At 34.7% G+C, this 15,271-nt stretch overlaps 1 long non-coding RNA gene across 1 annotated transcript in view; it reads left to right on the top strand.

The window, feature by feature from the left end:
* Window positions 1-15,271, top strand: part of LOC125281815 (uncharacterized) — a 444,231-nt gene that overhangs the window by 13,930 nt on the left and 415,030 nt on the right. Inside the window, exon 2 of the long non-coding RNA XR_008957904.1 lies at window positions 6,268-6,308. This is a non-coding gene — a long non-coding RNA (uncharacterized LOC125281815). The remainder of the gene's footprint in view (window positions 1-6,267; window positions 6,309-15,271) is intronic.

Here is a 15,271-nt window from a genome sequence, read left to right on the forward strand (position 1 = left end):
AGAATACTTGAGATCTACTCTCTTGGCAAATTTCAAGTATGCATGATATTATTATTAATTATAATCACCATGATTGAAGTCTGTGCCCAGTGATTCACATCTCCCTTTCACCCCCACCCCCTCAGTCTTAGTAACTCTGTTACCACACTCTGTTACTATGAATTCATTTTTTTTTTTTTTTTTTTTTAAAGATTCTACATCTAAGTGAGGTCATGCAGTATTTGCCTTTCTATGTCTGGCTTATTTCACCTAGCATAATGGCTTCCAGATTCGTCACGTGGTTGCAAATGGCAGGATTGCCTTCTTTTTTAAGGCTGAATAATATTCTCTTCTCTCTCTCTATTGAACATAATGTAATAGAATATATACATAGAGTAGAATATATATTATATATATAATATATATAATATATATTTACTGCAATTTTTTATTCATTCATCTGTTGATGGATACCTAGGTTCTTTCCATATCTTGGCTACTGTGAATAATGCTGCAGTGAACTCAGAAGTGCAGGTTTCTTTTCCAGAGAGTGATTTTATTTCCTTTGGATATTTATCCAGAAGTGGGATTGCTGAATCATACGGTAGTTCTATTTTTAATGTTTTGAGGAACCTCTATACTGTTTTCCATAATGGCTGTACCAATCTATGTTTGCATCAGCAGTGAACAAGAATTCCCTCTTCTCTGCATCCTTGCCAACACTTACTATTTTTTGACTTTTTGATTATAGCCATTCTAACAGGTGTGAGGTGATATCTCTGGTAGTTTTGATTTGCATTCCGCTGATTATCAGTGATGTTGATCGTCTCTTCACATACCTGTTAGCCATTAGTATGTCTTTGGAAGAATATCTGTTTTTGTACTTTACCCATTTTTTAGTTGGGTTATTTGATTTTTGCAATTGACTTATATGAGTTCCTTATGTAGTTTGGATATTAATCCCTTATCAGACATATGATTTGCAAATGTTTTCTTCCATCCTGTAGGTTGCCTTTTCATTTCATTGATTATTTCTTGTGCTGTGAAGAAAATTTTTAGTTTGATGTAGTCCCATTTATTTTTGCTTTTGTTGTCTGTGTTTTGGTGCCAAGTGCAAAAAATCATTGCCAAGACTAGTGTCAAGGAGTTCTGTCTTATGTTTTTTTCCTGGACTTTTATGGCTTTATGCAGGTTTTTTTCTATTTCTGTGAAAAATGCCATTGAAATTTAAATAGGGGTTGCATTAAATATGTAGATCACATTGAGTGGTATGGACATTTTAACAATATTAACTTTTTGAATCTACGAGATATCTTCTATTTAATTGTATCTTCTTCAATTTCTTTAATAAATTTTATGTATTTTTTAGTGTACAGATCTTTCATCTCCTTGGTTAAATTTATTCCTAAATACTTCATTCTTTTTCACATTGTTTGCCATTAGTGTATAGAAATGCAACTCTTTTTTATATGTTGATTTTGTATCCTGCAATTTTACTGAATTTGTTTATTAATGTTAATAGTATTTTGGTGGAGTCTTTAGGGTTTTCTATGTATTAGATCAAGTCATCTGCAAACAGACAGTTTCACTTTTTCTTTTCATTTAAAATGCCTTTTATGATTTTTTCTTGCCTAACTGCTCTGGCCGGGACTTCCAGAAGTATGATTAAAGAGAAGTGCTAAGAGGGGCACTCTGTTCTGTTCCTAATCTTAAAGGAAAAGCTTTATGCTTTTCACCATTGATTAGGATGTTAATTATAGATAGATAGATACCTTCTATATCTCTGTGTGTGTGTGTGTGTGTGTGTGTGTGTATATATATATATATATATATATATATATATCTTCTGTGTCTAATTTGTTGAGAGTATTTATCATGAAGGGATGTTAAATTTTGTCACATGTTTTTTCTTTCTTTTTTTTTTGGATTTTGTTTATTTGACAGAGAGAGAAAGCACAAGCAGGGAGAGGGGAGAGCTGCACAGGGAGAGAGAGAATCAGGCTCTCCTCTGAGCAGGGGGCTTGATGCTGGCTTGATCCCATGACCCTGGATCGTGACCTGAGCCAAAGGCAGACACTTAACTGACTGAGCCACCCACGCAACTCACAAATATTTTTCTCGGTCCCCATTGAGGCAGTCATATGATTTTTATCCTTCATTTTGTTACAGTGGTATATCACATTTATTGATTCACATATGTTAAACCACCCTTGCATCCCAGGGATAAATGATAAATCCAACTTGGTCATGACATACAATCATTTTAATGTGCTACTGAAATCTGTTTGCTATTGTCTTGTTGAGGAATTTTGCATGTATCATCATGAAAGATATGAGTCTGTCATTTTATTTTTCTTGTAAGGCTGAGCCCTCTGCTGATATCCTATTGGGGGTTCCCTTGTATGTGATGAGTTTCTTTTCTCTTGCTGCTTTCAAAATTTTCTCTTTGTCTTTGATTTTTGACAATTTCATTATAATGTGTCTTTGTGAAGTCCTCTTTGGTTTGAATCTGTTTGGAGATTTTATGAGTTTCATGTAATTTAATGTCCATACCTCTCCCCAGATTTGGGAAGTTTTTAGTTATTTCCTTAGTTATTTCTTTAAATATACTTTCTGCTCCTTTCTCTCTCTCTCTCCTCCTTCTGGGACTTCCTTAATACATATATTGCTCACTTGATGGTATCCAACTCTTTGTCATTCTTTTTTCTTTTTTGCTCCTGTAAATGTATAATTTCAAACGATCTCTCTGGGTTTACAGATTCATTCTTTAGCTTGATCAAGTCTGTTATTGATACTTTAGCATTACTTTTTCATTCATTATTTTCTTTAGTTTCAGGAACTTTTTTTGTTCTTTATAATTTCTACCTTTCTGTTGAAATTCTTACTTTGTTCATGTATTGTTTTCCTCATGTTATCGAATTGTTTGTGTTCTCCAGTAGCTCGCTGAGCTTCTTTAAAACAGTTATTTTGATACTTTGTTAAGCGGTTCGTGGATCTCCATTTCTCTGGGGTCCGTTAGTGGAAAATTATTGTCGTACTCTCATGGTGTCATGTTTCCTTGATATTTCATGTCTCTTGTAATTTTTCTTTCATATCTGTATATTCAATGAAGCAGTCACCTCTCCCAAGCATTGAAGACTGTTTGTCTATACGTGGGCATGAGGGGCCATCTGGGTGGGGTGCAGCACTTCTCTTCCCAGGAGGGTGCAGCAGCTGAGCTCAGCATCAGCGAAAAACCAGTGGCCTCTGGTGGCCAAGACTGGTGGGATCTGCCGCCGTGGCAGGTGCGGTTAGGTGTTCAGTGGCAAAGGCTGCTGTAGTCCTCCTGATGTCTTCTTTTTAATCCCATGGAAGCTGTCATGGTTGAAGCATTCTCTCTGAAACCTGGGTCCAGTTTGCAGGCACACTTGCAGTGGCAGTGGTCCCAGGGTCTAATGCATGGGCACCTGAGGAGTGGCCACAGAATGAATGCCTGGAGTCTGCATGCTCTTGGAGCAGCCAGGCAGCTGGGCTTCAGATTGCAGGCATACCTAGTTGCCCCAGGGTCAAAGGCATGGGGAGTCTCACTGTGGCAGTGACATCAGTGTCTAGGTGCAGCCATGGTGCCAGGGTCTGGGATGAGAGCTGGCCCACAGTGGTGGGGGCTTCACAGTATAAGATGTGGGAGTGCTTGAAGTGACTGTGAGACTGAAGTCAGATGTGTGCACAGGGTTGGGAGGAGGTGGCCTTGGTCGTTGGATGTTACCACAGCAACTCCTTCTTTGGATGAGGGGAGTGGTGTTTCCATGTCACCCACTTTAGGGGTCAGAATGGTGAGGACTGTTGATGGTCTCAGTGGTGAAAGGTGCTGGTGTCCTCTCCAGAATGAGCTTATGGGGTTCATACAGGTGAACGTGATGTGGTCCTCCAGTGTGAAAATTACGGGGAATCCACAGCTGCTAACTGCCATAAGGTTCAGAGTGGATTCTTAAGCCCTCCTAGGCCTGTTTTCATTTGTGCATGGCTGTCTGATAGTAGTTTTAAATGGCGCCACAAATGCTGGTATCTCCTGCCCCAACATCTTGCTGATATCACCTACAAAATTTTATAGATACATGACAATGAAATGCATTTAGAACAGTATCAAAAATATTACCAAAATATCACAATACCCAGAACTCTTATTTAATTTAATTGTTTATTTATTTTTATTGTTACGTTAGTCACCATACAGTACATCATTAGTTTTCAATATTTTTATGTTTAAATATTACCTCATTTATAATTTCAAGTGTACATTTGAATTTAGAACTCCGAGCTTTTATGATCCTGAATAGTTTTGTTAAATGTTTATAGTTTCTGATCAATTATCACAAATTTTCCTCTGAGCAATATTTTGCTTATATTTGATAAGTATTAATACATAGGGATAGGATTGGTTATTTGATAAATATCCTTTTATTAAGGCTTTGATTTTTTTGATCTAGGAGTGTCCTTAATTCGTTTTTTTTTCATTTTCAAGTAACGTATTCATTTGATTCCAATATTTTTTGTGATTTCTAGTTTTGTTATGTTGATTTACTGTCTGAAGTACTATCTTATCAATTTTTTAGATGTTTAGCAAGTGTGTTGTACTCTTAACGCTAATATTAGGACCATAATAAAACTGAAACCAAAAGTAAAATTGAAAACAAATGGAAAAACTTTTAAAAAATGAAGTGTATTTATTTTATCTCAGAGGGGGTAAAGTTGGCTTAATTATATTTATACTAAAAACACAAAATGCAAAAATATCATATATAAAAATGTAAAAATAAATGGACAGGAATAGGATGTTATAATAAGCATCTTACCTCACCATGTAAACTCATAAAACCACAAATAGATAAAAAATAAATAATGGTGAGGAGGATCTAATTCAAAGAAACTTGTAGTGGTAATTCACATAAACAGTTCCTTTTCATGGAACAGTTTAGTAGTTATTTTTGATAATGTAAGATTTAGATATAACACCATAAAAGTAGTGCCACACAGACATATAATCACTGATGCCTAATTATTTAAAAAGTAATATAAATAGTTTGTCTTTGTCAAGTATAGACTAAATGATGTGCTGATGTATTGCTTCAAGGGAAGACCAGCAATACCTCAAATAGAGACCATTTCTGGCAGAATTAGGACAGCAGACAAAAAATGGTTATATAACATAGACTTCAGATTTGGTGTTATAATATAGAATTAGAAAATTCTTGTGTAATGTATAATGAGAACATTTCCCAACAGCAGGTGTATAGTAATGTTATAAACAAATACAGTGCATAGTCCATTTATTTTACATACCACCATACAGCTTATTAATAAAAGGTTTGATGTTTGGGGGTGCCTTGGTGGTTCCGTCGGTTAAGCATGGGACTTATGATTTGGGCTCAGGTTGTGATCTCTGGGTCCTGAGATCGAGCCCCACATGGACTCCATGCTCAGAGCAGAGTCTGCTTGAGAGTCCACTGAGATTCTCTCTGCCCCTCTACCTCCCATGCGTACATATGCACGCATGCTCTCTCTCTTTCTCTTTAAAATAAATAAATAAATAAATAAATAAATAAATAAATAAATAAATAAATAAAATCTTTCCCAGAAAGGACTAATGTTTAATTAGTAATAATATGTTTACAAGGAAGAATATTGAGTAAGTTACGTATTTTATTTTTCAGTATTACATTGAGATTATGCTTCGTGAATTAAGACCTATCATTCAAAAAATATTTATTGTGTGTTTTCTAAATACTGGACTCTGCATAAAGCAGACCAAAGCCCTGCACTTTTGGGAATTGTGTTTTAAGTTTGGTAAGGTTGGGAAGATGAAAAATAAAAAACATATCAAATTTGAAACAAATATTGAATAAGTATGTATTTCTCTTTAAATTAGCATGAATCATTTCTTATGCTGTATCTGTTTTAATTATATTTTATTTTTATTTATTAAATTCTCAAATTGTCCAATTTTAGCCAATTTCTGAAGTCTTTATTGCTACTGGGAAATTGATTCCATGAAATTGGTTTATCTCGTAAGTTTTTATATTAGGAGATATTTTTGTCATTTCCAGGCCTTCCCCTCTGACTTTTAAAATAAATCTTTCTCTGATTTTTTTTCAAAAAATCAATTACTGAGTTTTGATAATCAGTATAAATTATAATGATTTTTGATAATTTTATGAGATTTTAAAAATGGATTTATGAGGTTATTTTGAATTCCACCATTTTTCCTGAAGGTCTGTGGATTCGGGTTTTGATTTCTATTTTCTTTTCCAGAGGAGACTGCTGTGACTGAAACCAAAAAAGTGACTTCAAAGGTCAGTGTTTTAGGTAATGAGACACGTGAGGCAGATATATTTTAAACATTTTGATGCTTCTCAAACTGCACATTAACACCTGGCTATATTATCGACAGCTCGTATGGGCAAGATGATTTGTTTTTGTTGTGGTAGCGGTTGTCTGTGTTGGTGACAACAAACGCATAATGACACAACATGCCTTTGTCATAATACTGAACCATGTGCAGTTACGGTGATTTTGTGAGCATTCTAGACCATTACAATAAGAAAAAACTCCACACACCACACTCTCTTGTCAAATGCGTTTTCCTTTAATAAGATTTCCTGAAAAATGCATTTCATAGCCATTTGATGAAATATATGGCATGTAAAATTCAAACACTTAAATATAAAGCTTGTCAACTTATTCTGTTTTGATGGAAATTTGTATAAATATTTACTGAAATACAGGCAGGACACATTTTCCATGTTATTTCTTCAGTGTTTAAAATAGTAACAATACTAATTGTTACATTTTATAGGAAACTGCTTCTTTATAGTTACAATTGCCTAAATTACTTGAAATCAATGTATTTACAAAAAAAATTTACATTGTATGACAAAGACTGGGAACAAAAGTATATAGATATAGATATATAACCTAAATTAATATCTTTAATGGGTTTTTAAAATATATTTTTGTTTGCTAATTTTCCCTGGGAATTACATCTCTGTAACTTAGGAAGCTGGAATTTCTTCCCATTAGAGATACAGTAATAACTTTGTAATTAGTGAAATCATTGTCACACTGCATAATCAGCTCATTGAACACATACATTATAGTAAGAAAAAATAATAAAAAATCCTTGATAGTAACATAACTGTCCCATTAAAGTCTTGATTAACTTTATAACAATAATGTAGTATCATTTTACTTTTATAAATTAGCAGACAAATTGGAAATATATCAAACAATGCTTCTGTATCTTTACAGAAGGGAGGGATGCTTAATTAAAATAATATAATGCTGGCAACATTAATTTCTTATTGTGGGGATTTAGCAACTCATTTCAGAATGTGAGGCCAAAATTATGTTTCAGCAGTTTTATGTTAAATGTTTCAAGGAAAGCCATACGGCCCCTGGGCACTGCATGACAGACAGTTGTATCAGAAACAATTGATGTGTGTAATGACAATTGCGAGCATCCTTTCCAGATGAGCTGACCCACCCTGATTCCACCCTGCTGCTCCTGTTTGGTCAGCAGGTACCTTTCACCATCTGTTTCTCTCATAGCATCTGAATTGTTTCTCTTATTGTGCACCTCAATGGTAAAGCATGTTGAATATGAAATATAGCTTGTAGGTCATGGGATAGTCTAAGTATTTCTGTTTAATTTGGAAAGACTAATTTTAGCTTTCAGTGCATTTTCCTTTGGTGGTAGGAAGAGAGTTTTTATTCTGAGTGTAATCAGACCAAGGCATGTAAATTTTTAATAGGGACCGTACATATAATTACAGAGATTGCTGTAATTTGCTGTTTGTATTATTAACATCCTTAGGACGATATAATAATCATTCCTTCTAACTAAGTACTTTGCATGATTACTAAACTGGCCATGAAAGCTATCGAGCCTCCGAGAAAACATGTACACTCTGTTGGCTTAAAATATCAAAATAATTTTTACATTGTTCTCGTAGGGCTTCCCAAAAGATCAAAACTTACATTAAGTTTTTTTTTTTAATCTTGTATTGAAATTTATTGCTATTTCTTATATTTTAATAGAGCCTCATTTTTTAATATTATATCCAGGAGATTTCATTTATGCTTCCTTAAAGCAATTTTGTTCCTCTTGGTTTTGGGGGAATGGGAGATAAGAAATTAAGTAATGCTGGGCTTCTTCTAGAGAGTGTTGATGGGTAGGGGCACATGCAACAGATGGGCAGAGAAATGGTTCATTCTTGAGAGAAGAAAGAAGAGCTGCTGAAATCTGAACCTAGTCATTATAATCAGTATTTCCAAAAAACATTCAATAATCTGACAAACTAATGTTTCTAAAATGTGATTTTCATCACTTTTCTCTTTATTTATTTTAATGTAATGATAATGCAGAGAAAATCAAGAGTGTTAGTTTTGAGTTACTCCATTAGCTATTTCTATAACCCTGGATCAATAATTCAAAATCCAAAGTCTTTACGATGGCCTCCCCGGCCCTGAATGATGTGGGCTGCAGTGAACTTCCCTTTTGCTCCTGTCCTCATTCACTTGGCTCCAGTCTTAGTAGCTTCATGTCTGTTCCTCGAACTTGCCAAATCCACTCCTTCTGCACGTTTCTCTGCCTAGATCATACTTCAGACATTTTCACTTTCTTCAGTTCTTTGATTTAAAGTAACCTTATCCGTGATGCTTTCCTTGACCATTTAGTGAAAAATTGATTCCATCGGCAAGAATGTCTTCTCTGTCTCTCTTAAGCTCCTTTAATTTTCCTCAAGCGCTTTCCAAGCATCTTGACCAAATTTGTATTCATTTATTTATTTTCTCATCCTCGTTTGTAGAATAGGAGTAGAATATCTAGTTCCGAGACAATTGCTTTGCCTATAGTATAATCCCCAGATCCTAGAACAGTGCGTGGCACAGAGCAGACATGCAGTAAATCGTTGCTACGTGAAGGAAGTCATCCAGCAACCAGTTAGTCAGTGACCTCTTTGCACAAGCTCAGACTGCGGATGGACTAGAGGTACAGTGCTGAATAAGACAGCGGCCTGTCCCCTTGTGAAGATAAATTCTTAGGTACAGATTATTTATAGTCTGATAAATCTGTATATTATTTAACTTCTCTTTACCTATTGTTCATTAATGAAGGGTTAATGTTACTCACTAAGGTTTCTTTTAGTTATATAATTTTATGATACTACTATTCTAAGGTCAAGTCAAAGTCCAGAGCCTCCTTAATCTACCTTCATTTCACTATTCTTGCTTATTTCTCTCTAAAGCCTCTTTTATAAGCAGCAACCTCTGTTTCTAAAAGTATGCCCTCAAAATTATCAACCCTGAACTTGTGTAAAAATTCTTCCTTTTACCAAGATCATTCTCTTCGCTTGTCTTTGTCTGTCTGAATTGTTGTCTGCTTTCAAAGGGGATCCAAATCCCTCTTATCTTGACTTTACTAAATCGACTCACAGTGATTACAAAAAGAACTTGCTGATTAGTTTATTCAGTTTCATGTACAGTGAAAAATAAACTGAGAACTAGACATATTACTTCTTACTTAAATCTCTTGCGCGTTGATGACAAATTTAGCATGTGTCCCCAGGCTTCCAACTCAGAAATCTTTTGCCTAGACCTGAATACCCTGTATTCCTTTGTACTACTGTCGTAGTCCATTCAGGCTGCTATAAGAGAATACCACAGACTAGGTGACTTATACGCAACCAAAATTTATTTCTCACAGTTCTAGAAAATGGGAGGCTCAAGATCAAATCATTTGCAGCTTCATTGTTTGGTGAGGCCCTTCTTCCTGGTTCATAGGAAGCCCATCTTCCTGCTGTGTGACATGACCCCTCTCTGGAGTCTCATTATAAAGGTTCTAACCTCATTCATGAGGGCAGAGCCTTCATGACCTGTTCATGCCCCAAAAGGCCTACCTCCAAATACCATACATCATGGATTGGGTTTCCACATGTGAGTTTTGGGGGAATACAGACATCAGTCTGTAGCAACTGTTAGCTATCTTTTTCTTTATAATTCTAAGTAAACACAAGTTAGGTGAAATATGTTTTATATTGGAAGATGCAAGGCTTTTTGACTTGATGATAACTCTCCGAGCTTTCAAAACTTTTTCTTTTCAGAGTATCTGATCCATTTGTACTATTTTCTGAAAAAGATCTGTTACTTAATGGGATCTTAGTTTATATCACAAATTAAAGAGTACTGTAATTTCTTTTACAAAAACATATTCACACACCCTTATGTATATGTATATGTATGGATAGGTCTGTGTTTCATCTCTGTGTTTCTAAATGCAGAGGTGAGCACAATAGAGATACTTCTTAATCTGTGCATTTTTCACTTGATACATTTTTTGGAGATTTTTTCATATTATTCGTTGTTTCATGTAATGGTTGCAGAGTACTCCATTATATAGAATATAATAACTTAGTTAACTAGGACCTAGGTATTTCTTGATGGATTCTTTAGGTATTTTCATTGTTTTGTTTTGCCATTCCTAATAAGTGTAATAAATGGAATATATATATATATATTTATAAATTTTATACACACACACAAGTATAAATAGTTTTTCATAAATTTATGGGCTATTTATTCTTTTTTGTGAACTACACGTTCCTATTTTTTGTTGATTTTTGTATGGACGCAGTCATCCTTTCCTGTTAAATTTGTATGGGCTCTTTGTAAATTGAAGGTATTAGCTCTGTGTAAAGTGTTGTAAATATGTTTTGCCAGTTGTCATTGGTAGTCACTTCTTTGAGATTTAAGACAACTCATGAAAGTAAGGCTGTGAAAGCTCCTCAAAATTAAGTGGATATCTGAGGCAATTATTCAACAGAGTCTACACAAGAAAAAAAATGCTCAATCACTTTAATATTTCAAAAGGAAATGTTAATTTGGCTTATTTTTTAGGAAATAAAATAACTGGCATAGCAAAATAATCTTTTATCTGGAGTGCAATGGCATAAATAATATTTAATAGCTTCTGCAACACAGTTCATATATAATTTTAGACATGTTGTAGGTGTCAGAGGGAACTTTTTCTTTTCTCAGTTCCTGGTCATCTCTTGAGAGTAGTTGTTTCTGGTCATAGGGACACGTATTGTGTCTCCTCTGTGTCGCTATGTCATTAATAATTCTAACACAATTTAAAGTTAAGAGAAAATTATATCTTGAGAATAAAATATTTAGGAAAGAACAGTGATAATTATGTTGACAAAGACAGTCATTTAGGACACACAAACAAGTACCAACCAGCGGTAGAATCCTCCCCTGTTCTCCAACATTGAGAGGGGTATGCCTAATTCCTACCTTTCTCTCTCTTCTTTGTTCCCACCACATGCTTGAAACACTACAGTTCCTTTTTTTATTAAATATTTTATTTATTTATTTAAGACAGAGAGTGCGTGTGTGTGAGTGGGGGAAGGGGCCGAGGGAGAGAGAGAGAGAGAGAAAATCCCAAGCAGACACCCCATTGAGCATGGAGCCCAACACAGAGCTTGATCCCAGGACTCTGAGATTGTGACCAGGGATGAAGCCAGATGCCTAACTGACTGAGCCACCCAGGTGCCCTGAAATGTCTCAGTTCTTATTAAAATTCAGTTGTATGATCCCCTTTTTTGGTCATTGTGTGGAAATTTGGGATCTCCCCTTTCTTATATAATTTTTTACATATGAAAAATATTTACATCATCATTTCCATTTTCACACTTTCTGACTTGAATTACACAGTTAGTAAATATGGTCAGTGTTGCATGTGAGCTCACCTCAGACACTTTTCTTCTCTTAAATCATGTTTATTGGTGGCATAGTGGTTTCCATTTTAATTTCTTTCTACTTGTAGTTTAACATAATTCTTCTTCCCATTTATTTGCTACATATGGAGATACCATTTAAAATGTTTCTGGAAAACATTATTTATACACAGATGTTGCTATATACACATACAAAATCTTTTATCTACAATGCAATAACATAAATAATATTCAGTAGCTTCTACCACAAAAGAATTCATTGAGAACACATAAATATGTGTTCTAAATAGAAGTGGAATACTTTTTCGTCTCTATCAATCATCTGTTTACTTATCTACACAAATAGATACATATAGATAACAAAACAGAACAATAGAAATACCTAAAGAGTGTATGTATGTGTTTTTATATATATATACTTGTACATTTGTGTGCGTGTGTGTGTGTATGTATAGAGAGAGAGAGACAGAGAATTTCACTTTTATTTGGTACATTTTTTTATCATTGAAAATATATTCAAAGCACAGTATTAGAGAAACTATGATGTTTAAAAATAGAGAGCATCTGAAAAAATCTCATAGTTTTCTATGGAGAATTGATGAGGTAAAAACAAAAACAGAAACAAAGCAACTTTCCATTACCTGTAGCCAAGGTGTAAGCGCTTCTCCTGGGGGACTTGGGGATGAGTGAGAGGTCACATGGTGCAGACGTTCGGAGGGTGGGCTCCTGATGCCTGGTGATTGGGTTCACTAGCTGTGTCTCATTAGCAGTGACATAAGTATTCTATGTCTTTTTAGACTCATTTATAATATATGGCTCATAATAATCTCCATCCCTTAGGGTGTTGTGAGGATGGAATGAGTTAATACGTATAAAATTCTCTGAAATGTTTGGCATGCAGTAAATGCTGAATATCTGGTTGTATTATTACTGTTATTATCCCATCTTAAGCCTGTAGAGAAGAGACTTTTTCCACACCTTCCTCACATGCAGCAATCACCCCGCTTTACTTGAGGTTCAGTTCAGCAGTGAGTTGGCTTTTTGAGAAATGCAAACCAAGTGGGAGAGTGTAGAGGGGGCATGCCAATTAGTGGAATGGCAGCTGAAAAGCTTGGGCATGATTGTTGCCATGAGACTGGAGCCTAGGGCTTGTGGGAGGGTTGGAGATAAGGTGAGAAAGGTAGGCTGGCATCAAACTGTGACCAGCGTAATTGTCATATGGAAAACATTTAAAAGTCACTGAACCCCAGCTCCAGGGACAATTTCTACAGTGTTCCCTGTGAAAATAACTGTCTTTCTTCCTGAACAGTCTCCTGATCAGATACTACAGATCTTATAACTTTTTCCCCTATTTTTAAGTGAAGAATGTGACAGACATGGTAGAATGTTGTGAGAATTAAGTGAAATTAAGTAGGAGAACTTTGTATAGTCCTGGCTTATAGGCATGTTGTATAAATTGTAGTTATGATTCTTCGCAACAGCATTACCATTATCACTTTTATCTAATTCACCAAAGGCAATCTAAAGAGTCAGAATTACAGATATTTATGTCAAGAGCAGAACAAGGAACAGGGCAAATAATTTTGCTCTTAAACTACAATAAATGTTAGATTTGTGTCATCATCTGATTGGCTCACCTAAAGTAGACAAAAATAATTTCAGTACCTTGTTACTGAATGTTGCATCATTTACAAACTTTTTCTCGATACGTTTTATTCATAAAAGATGGTAAGTGTGAAGAATATCCATGCGGTGACACCATAAGAAAGCTAAAAGGCACAGCATCCAAGTGAATAAGATATCACATCAGCATCCTAACCATTTCACAGCCTGAAGACAACTGCAGTGTAGTCAACACAAGGGCAAGGAGAGACTGCCAAGGAACCAGATGCTATTGCTGGAAAGAACATTTTCTCGGCTCAGCATCTGGGTCTTGTAAATGCGATCCAGAAAGAATTAGGGCAGGCAGAGCTTTGTAGGGGGGAACACAGTGTCCTTACCTGAATGCTGTGTGTATTATAAAAATTAATATTTGTAATGATTTTCTCTTTTATTAATCGCCAAACACAAAACCAGACTGGACTTCGTACTCAGTATTCCTCGTGAATCCATGCAGACATTTACCCAGTGTAAGGGTTGTAAGGATATATGTTTTTGTCTTTGGAGGAAAGTAAGGGTTATATACAGCCATGTTTTCAGTATAACTTCCTGTGGATGTAGAGATCATATGTGGAAAGCTCTGCTTTTTGCATGCCTGTATTTTAGAAAAGTGTAGGACTTGCAGGCTTTGGAATTCTAGTGCTTACTCCTAATGTAAAATAGTCTCTGTGGGGAAGAACACTTATGCACTGGAAAACACTGACTAAATCAGAGATTAAACGGACAAGGCAGAAGTTAATATTGACACCGGGTAGAATAATGTGCTTGTTTAACTGAAATGATCTCATCATCTTTATTTTTTAGAAGTGTATTTCTGTTTGGTCAAGGATAAAGTATATAAAAAGATAAAAGTATTTGTAAAACATACCCATGTTCTTCACATCTTTATATTTTGCTATGCAGAAATTGTTATCATATTCTACAGGAATACGTATTTGGACATCTAGGTGTCTGAGCTTGGTTATAATATCCTATCCTTCAAGGAATAATCTAAACTTATTTCTACAATAATAATTCAGTATTTGGTAATGAAAGCATAAGATATAATTTCCTAATAGCATGTATCTGGCATTTGATAATCTGAAATTCAGGAAGTTGTGTATTAAAATATGCAGTTTAATTCAATAAATCCTAATGGCTTGTTATCTTTAAGGTATTAAGAAATTGCTGGATCTGATTCAAAGATTTGGAATGGGCTTTTCACGTCCAGAAATATACTATATTTGACATAATTACAAATATAAGGACAACAGCCAAATGCTAACATATAAAAAAATTTTGACGTTTTTAAACGCAAATGTAGATTTGCTTTATTCCATTTTAGAGATCTGCCAAATTCCTGTTACTTTTAGGTTATCTGATGAGCAATAGGATTCATTTGCTTATCTTTTTATTTATGTCCACTAGAACAATTTTCTTTCAGTTTGCCAGTGTCTTGATAATTTAAAAATAATAACATCACATTGTAATGATAAGATAATAACATAAAAGTGAAACAGATAAAGTTACCTTATGCTGAATATCATATATATGTTACTTATAAAATCAAATATGTGCTGAGCTGTAGGACTCCTCCTCTTTTGTTTTAAGTGGTTCTTAATTTAGGCGGTTAGAGAAATCTTGTCAATGAGACCAGCTCCAATGATTAAATCTCCACTTAAACTATGTAATTTCTTGGTCAAGAGAAATACCACCAAATCAGCAAGGCAGTTTTGGAAATATGTGACATCAGTGATAAAATACATGTGGGAGTCTAGTGCAAATACAAAATTGTTAGAATTTAAAATGAATCCCAGCAAAATAATAATAATAATAATAATAATAATAATAATAATAATAATAATATAATAATGTCAGTAGTG

The sequence above is a fragment of the Ursus arctos genome, unplaced genomic scaffold (genome assembly GCF_023065955.2).
Source record: "Ursus arctos isolate Adak ecotype North America unplaced genomic scaffold, UrsArc2.0 scaffold_10, whole genome shotgun sequence".
Taxonomy (NCBI): domain Eukaryota; kingdom Metazoa; phylum Chordata; class Mammalia; order Carnivora; family Ursidae; genus Ursus; species Ursus arctos.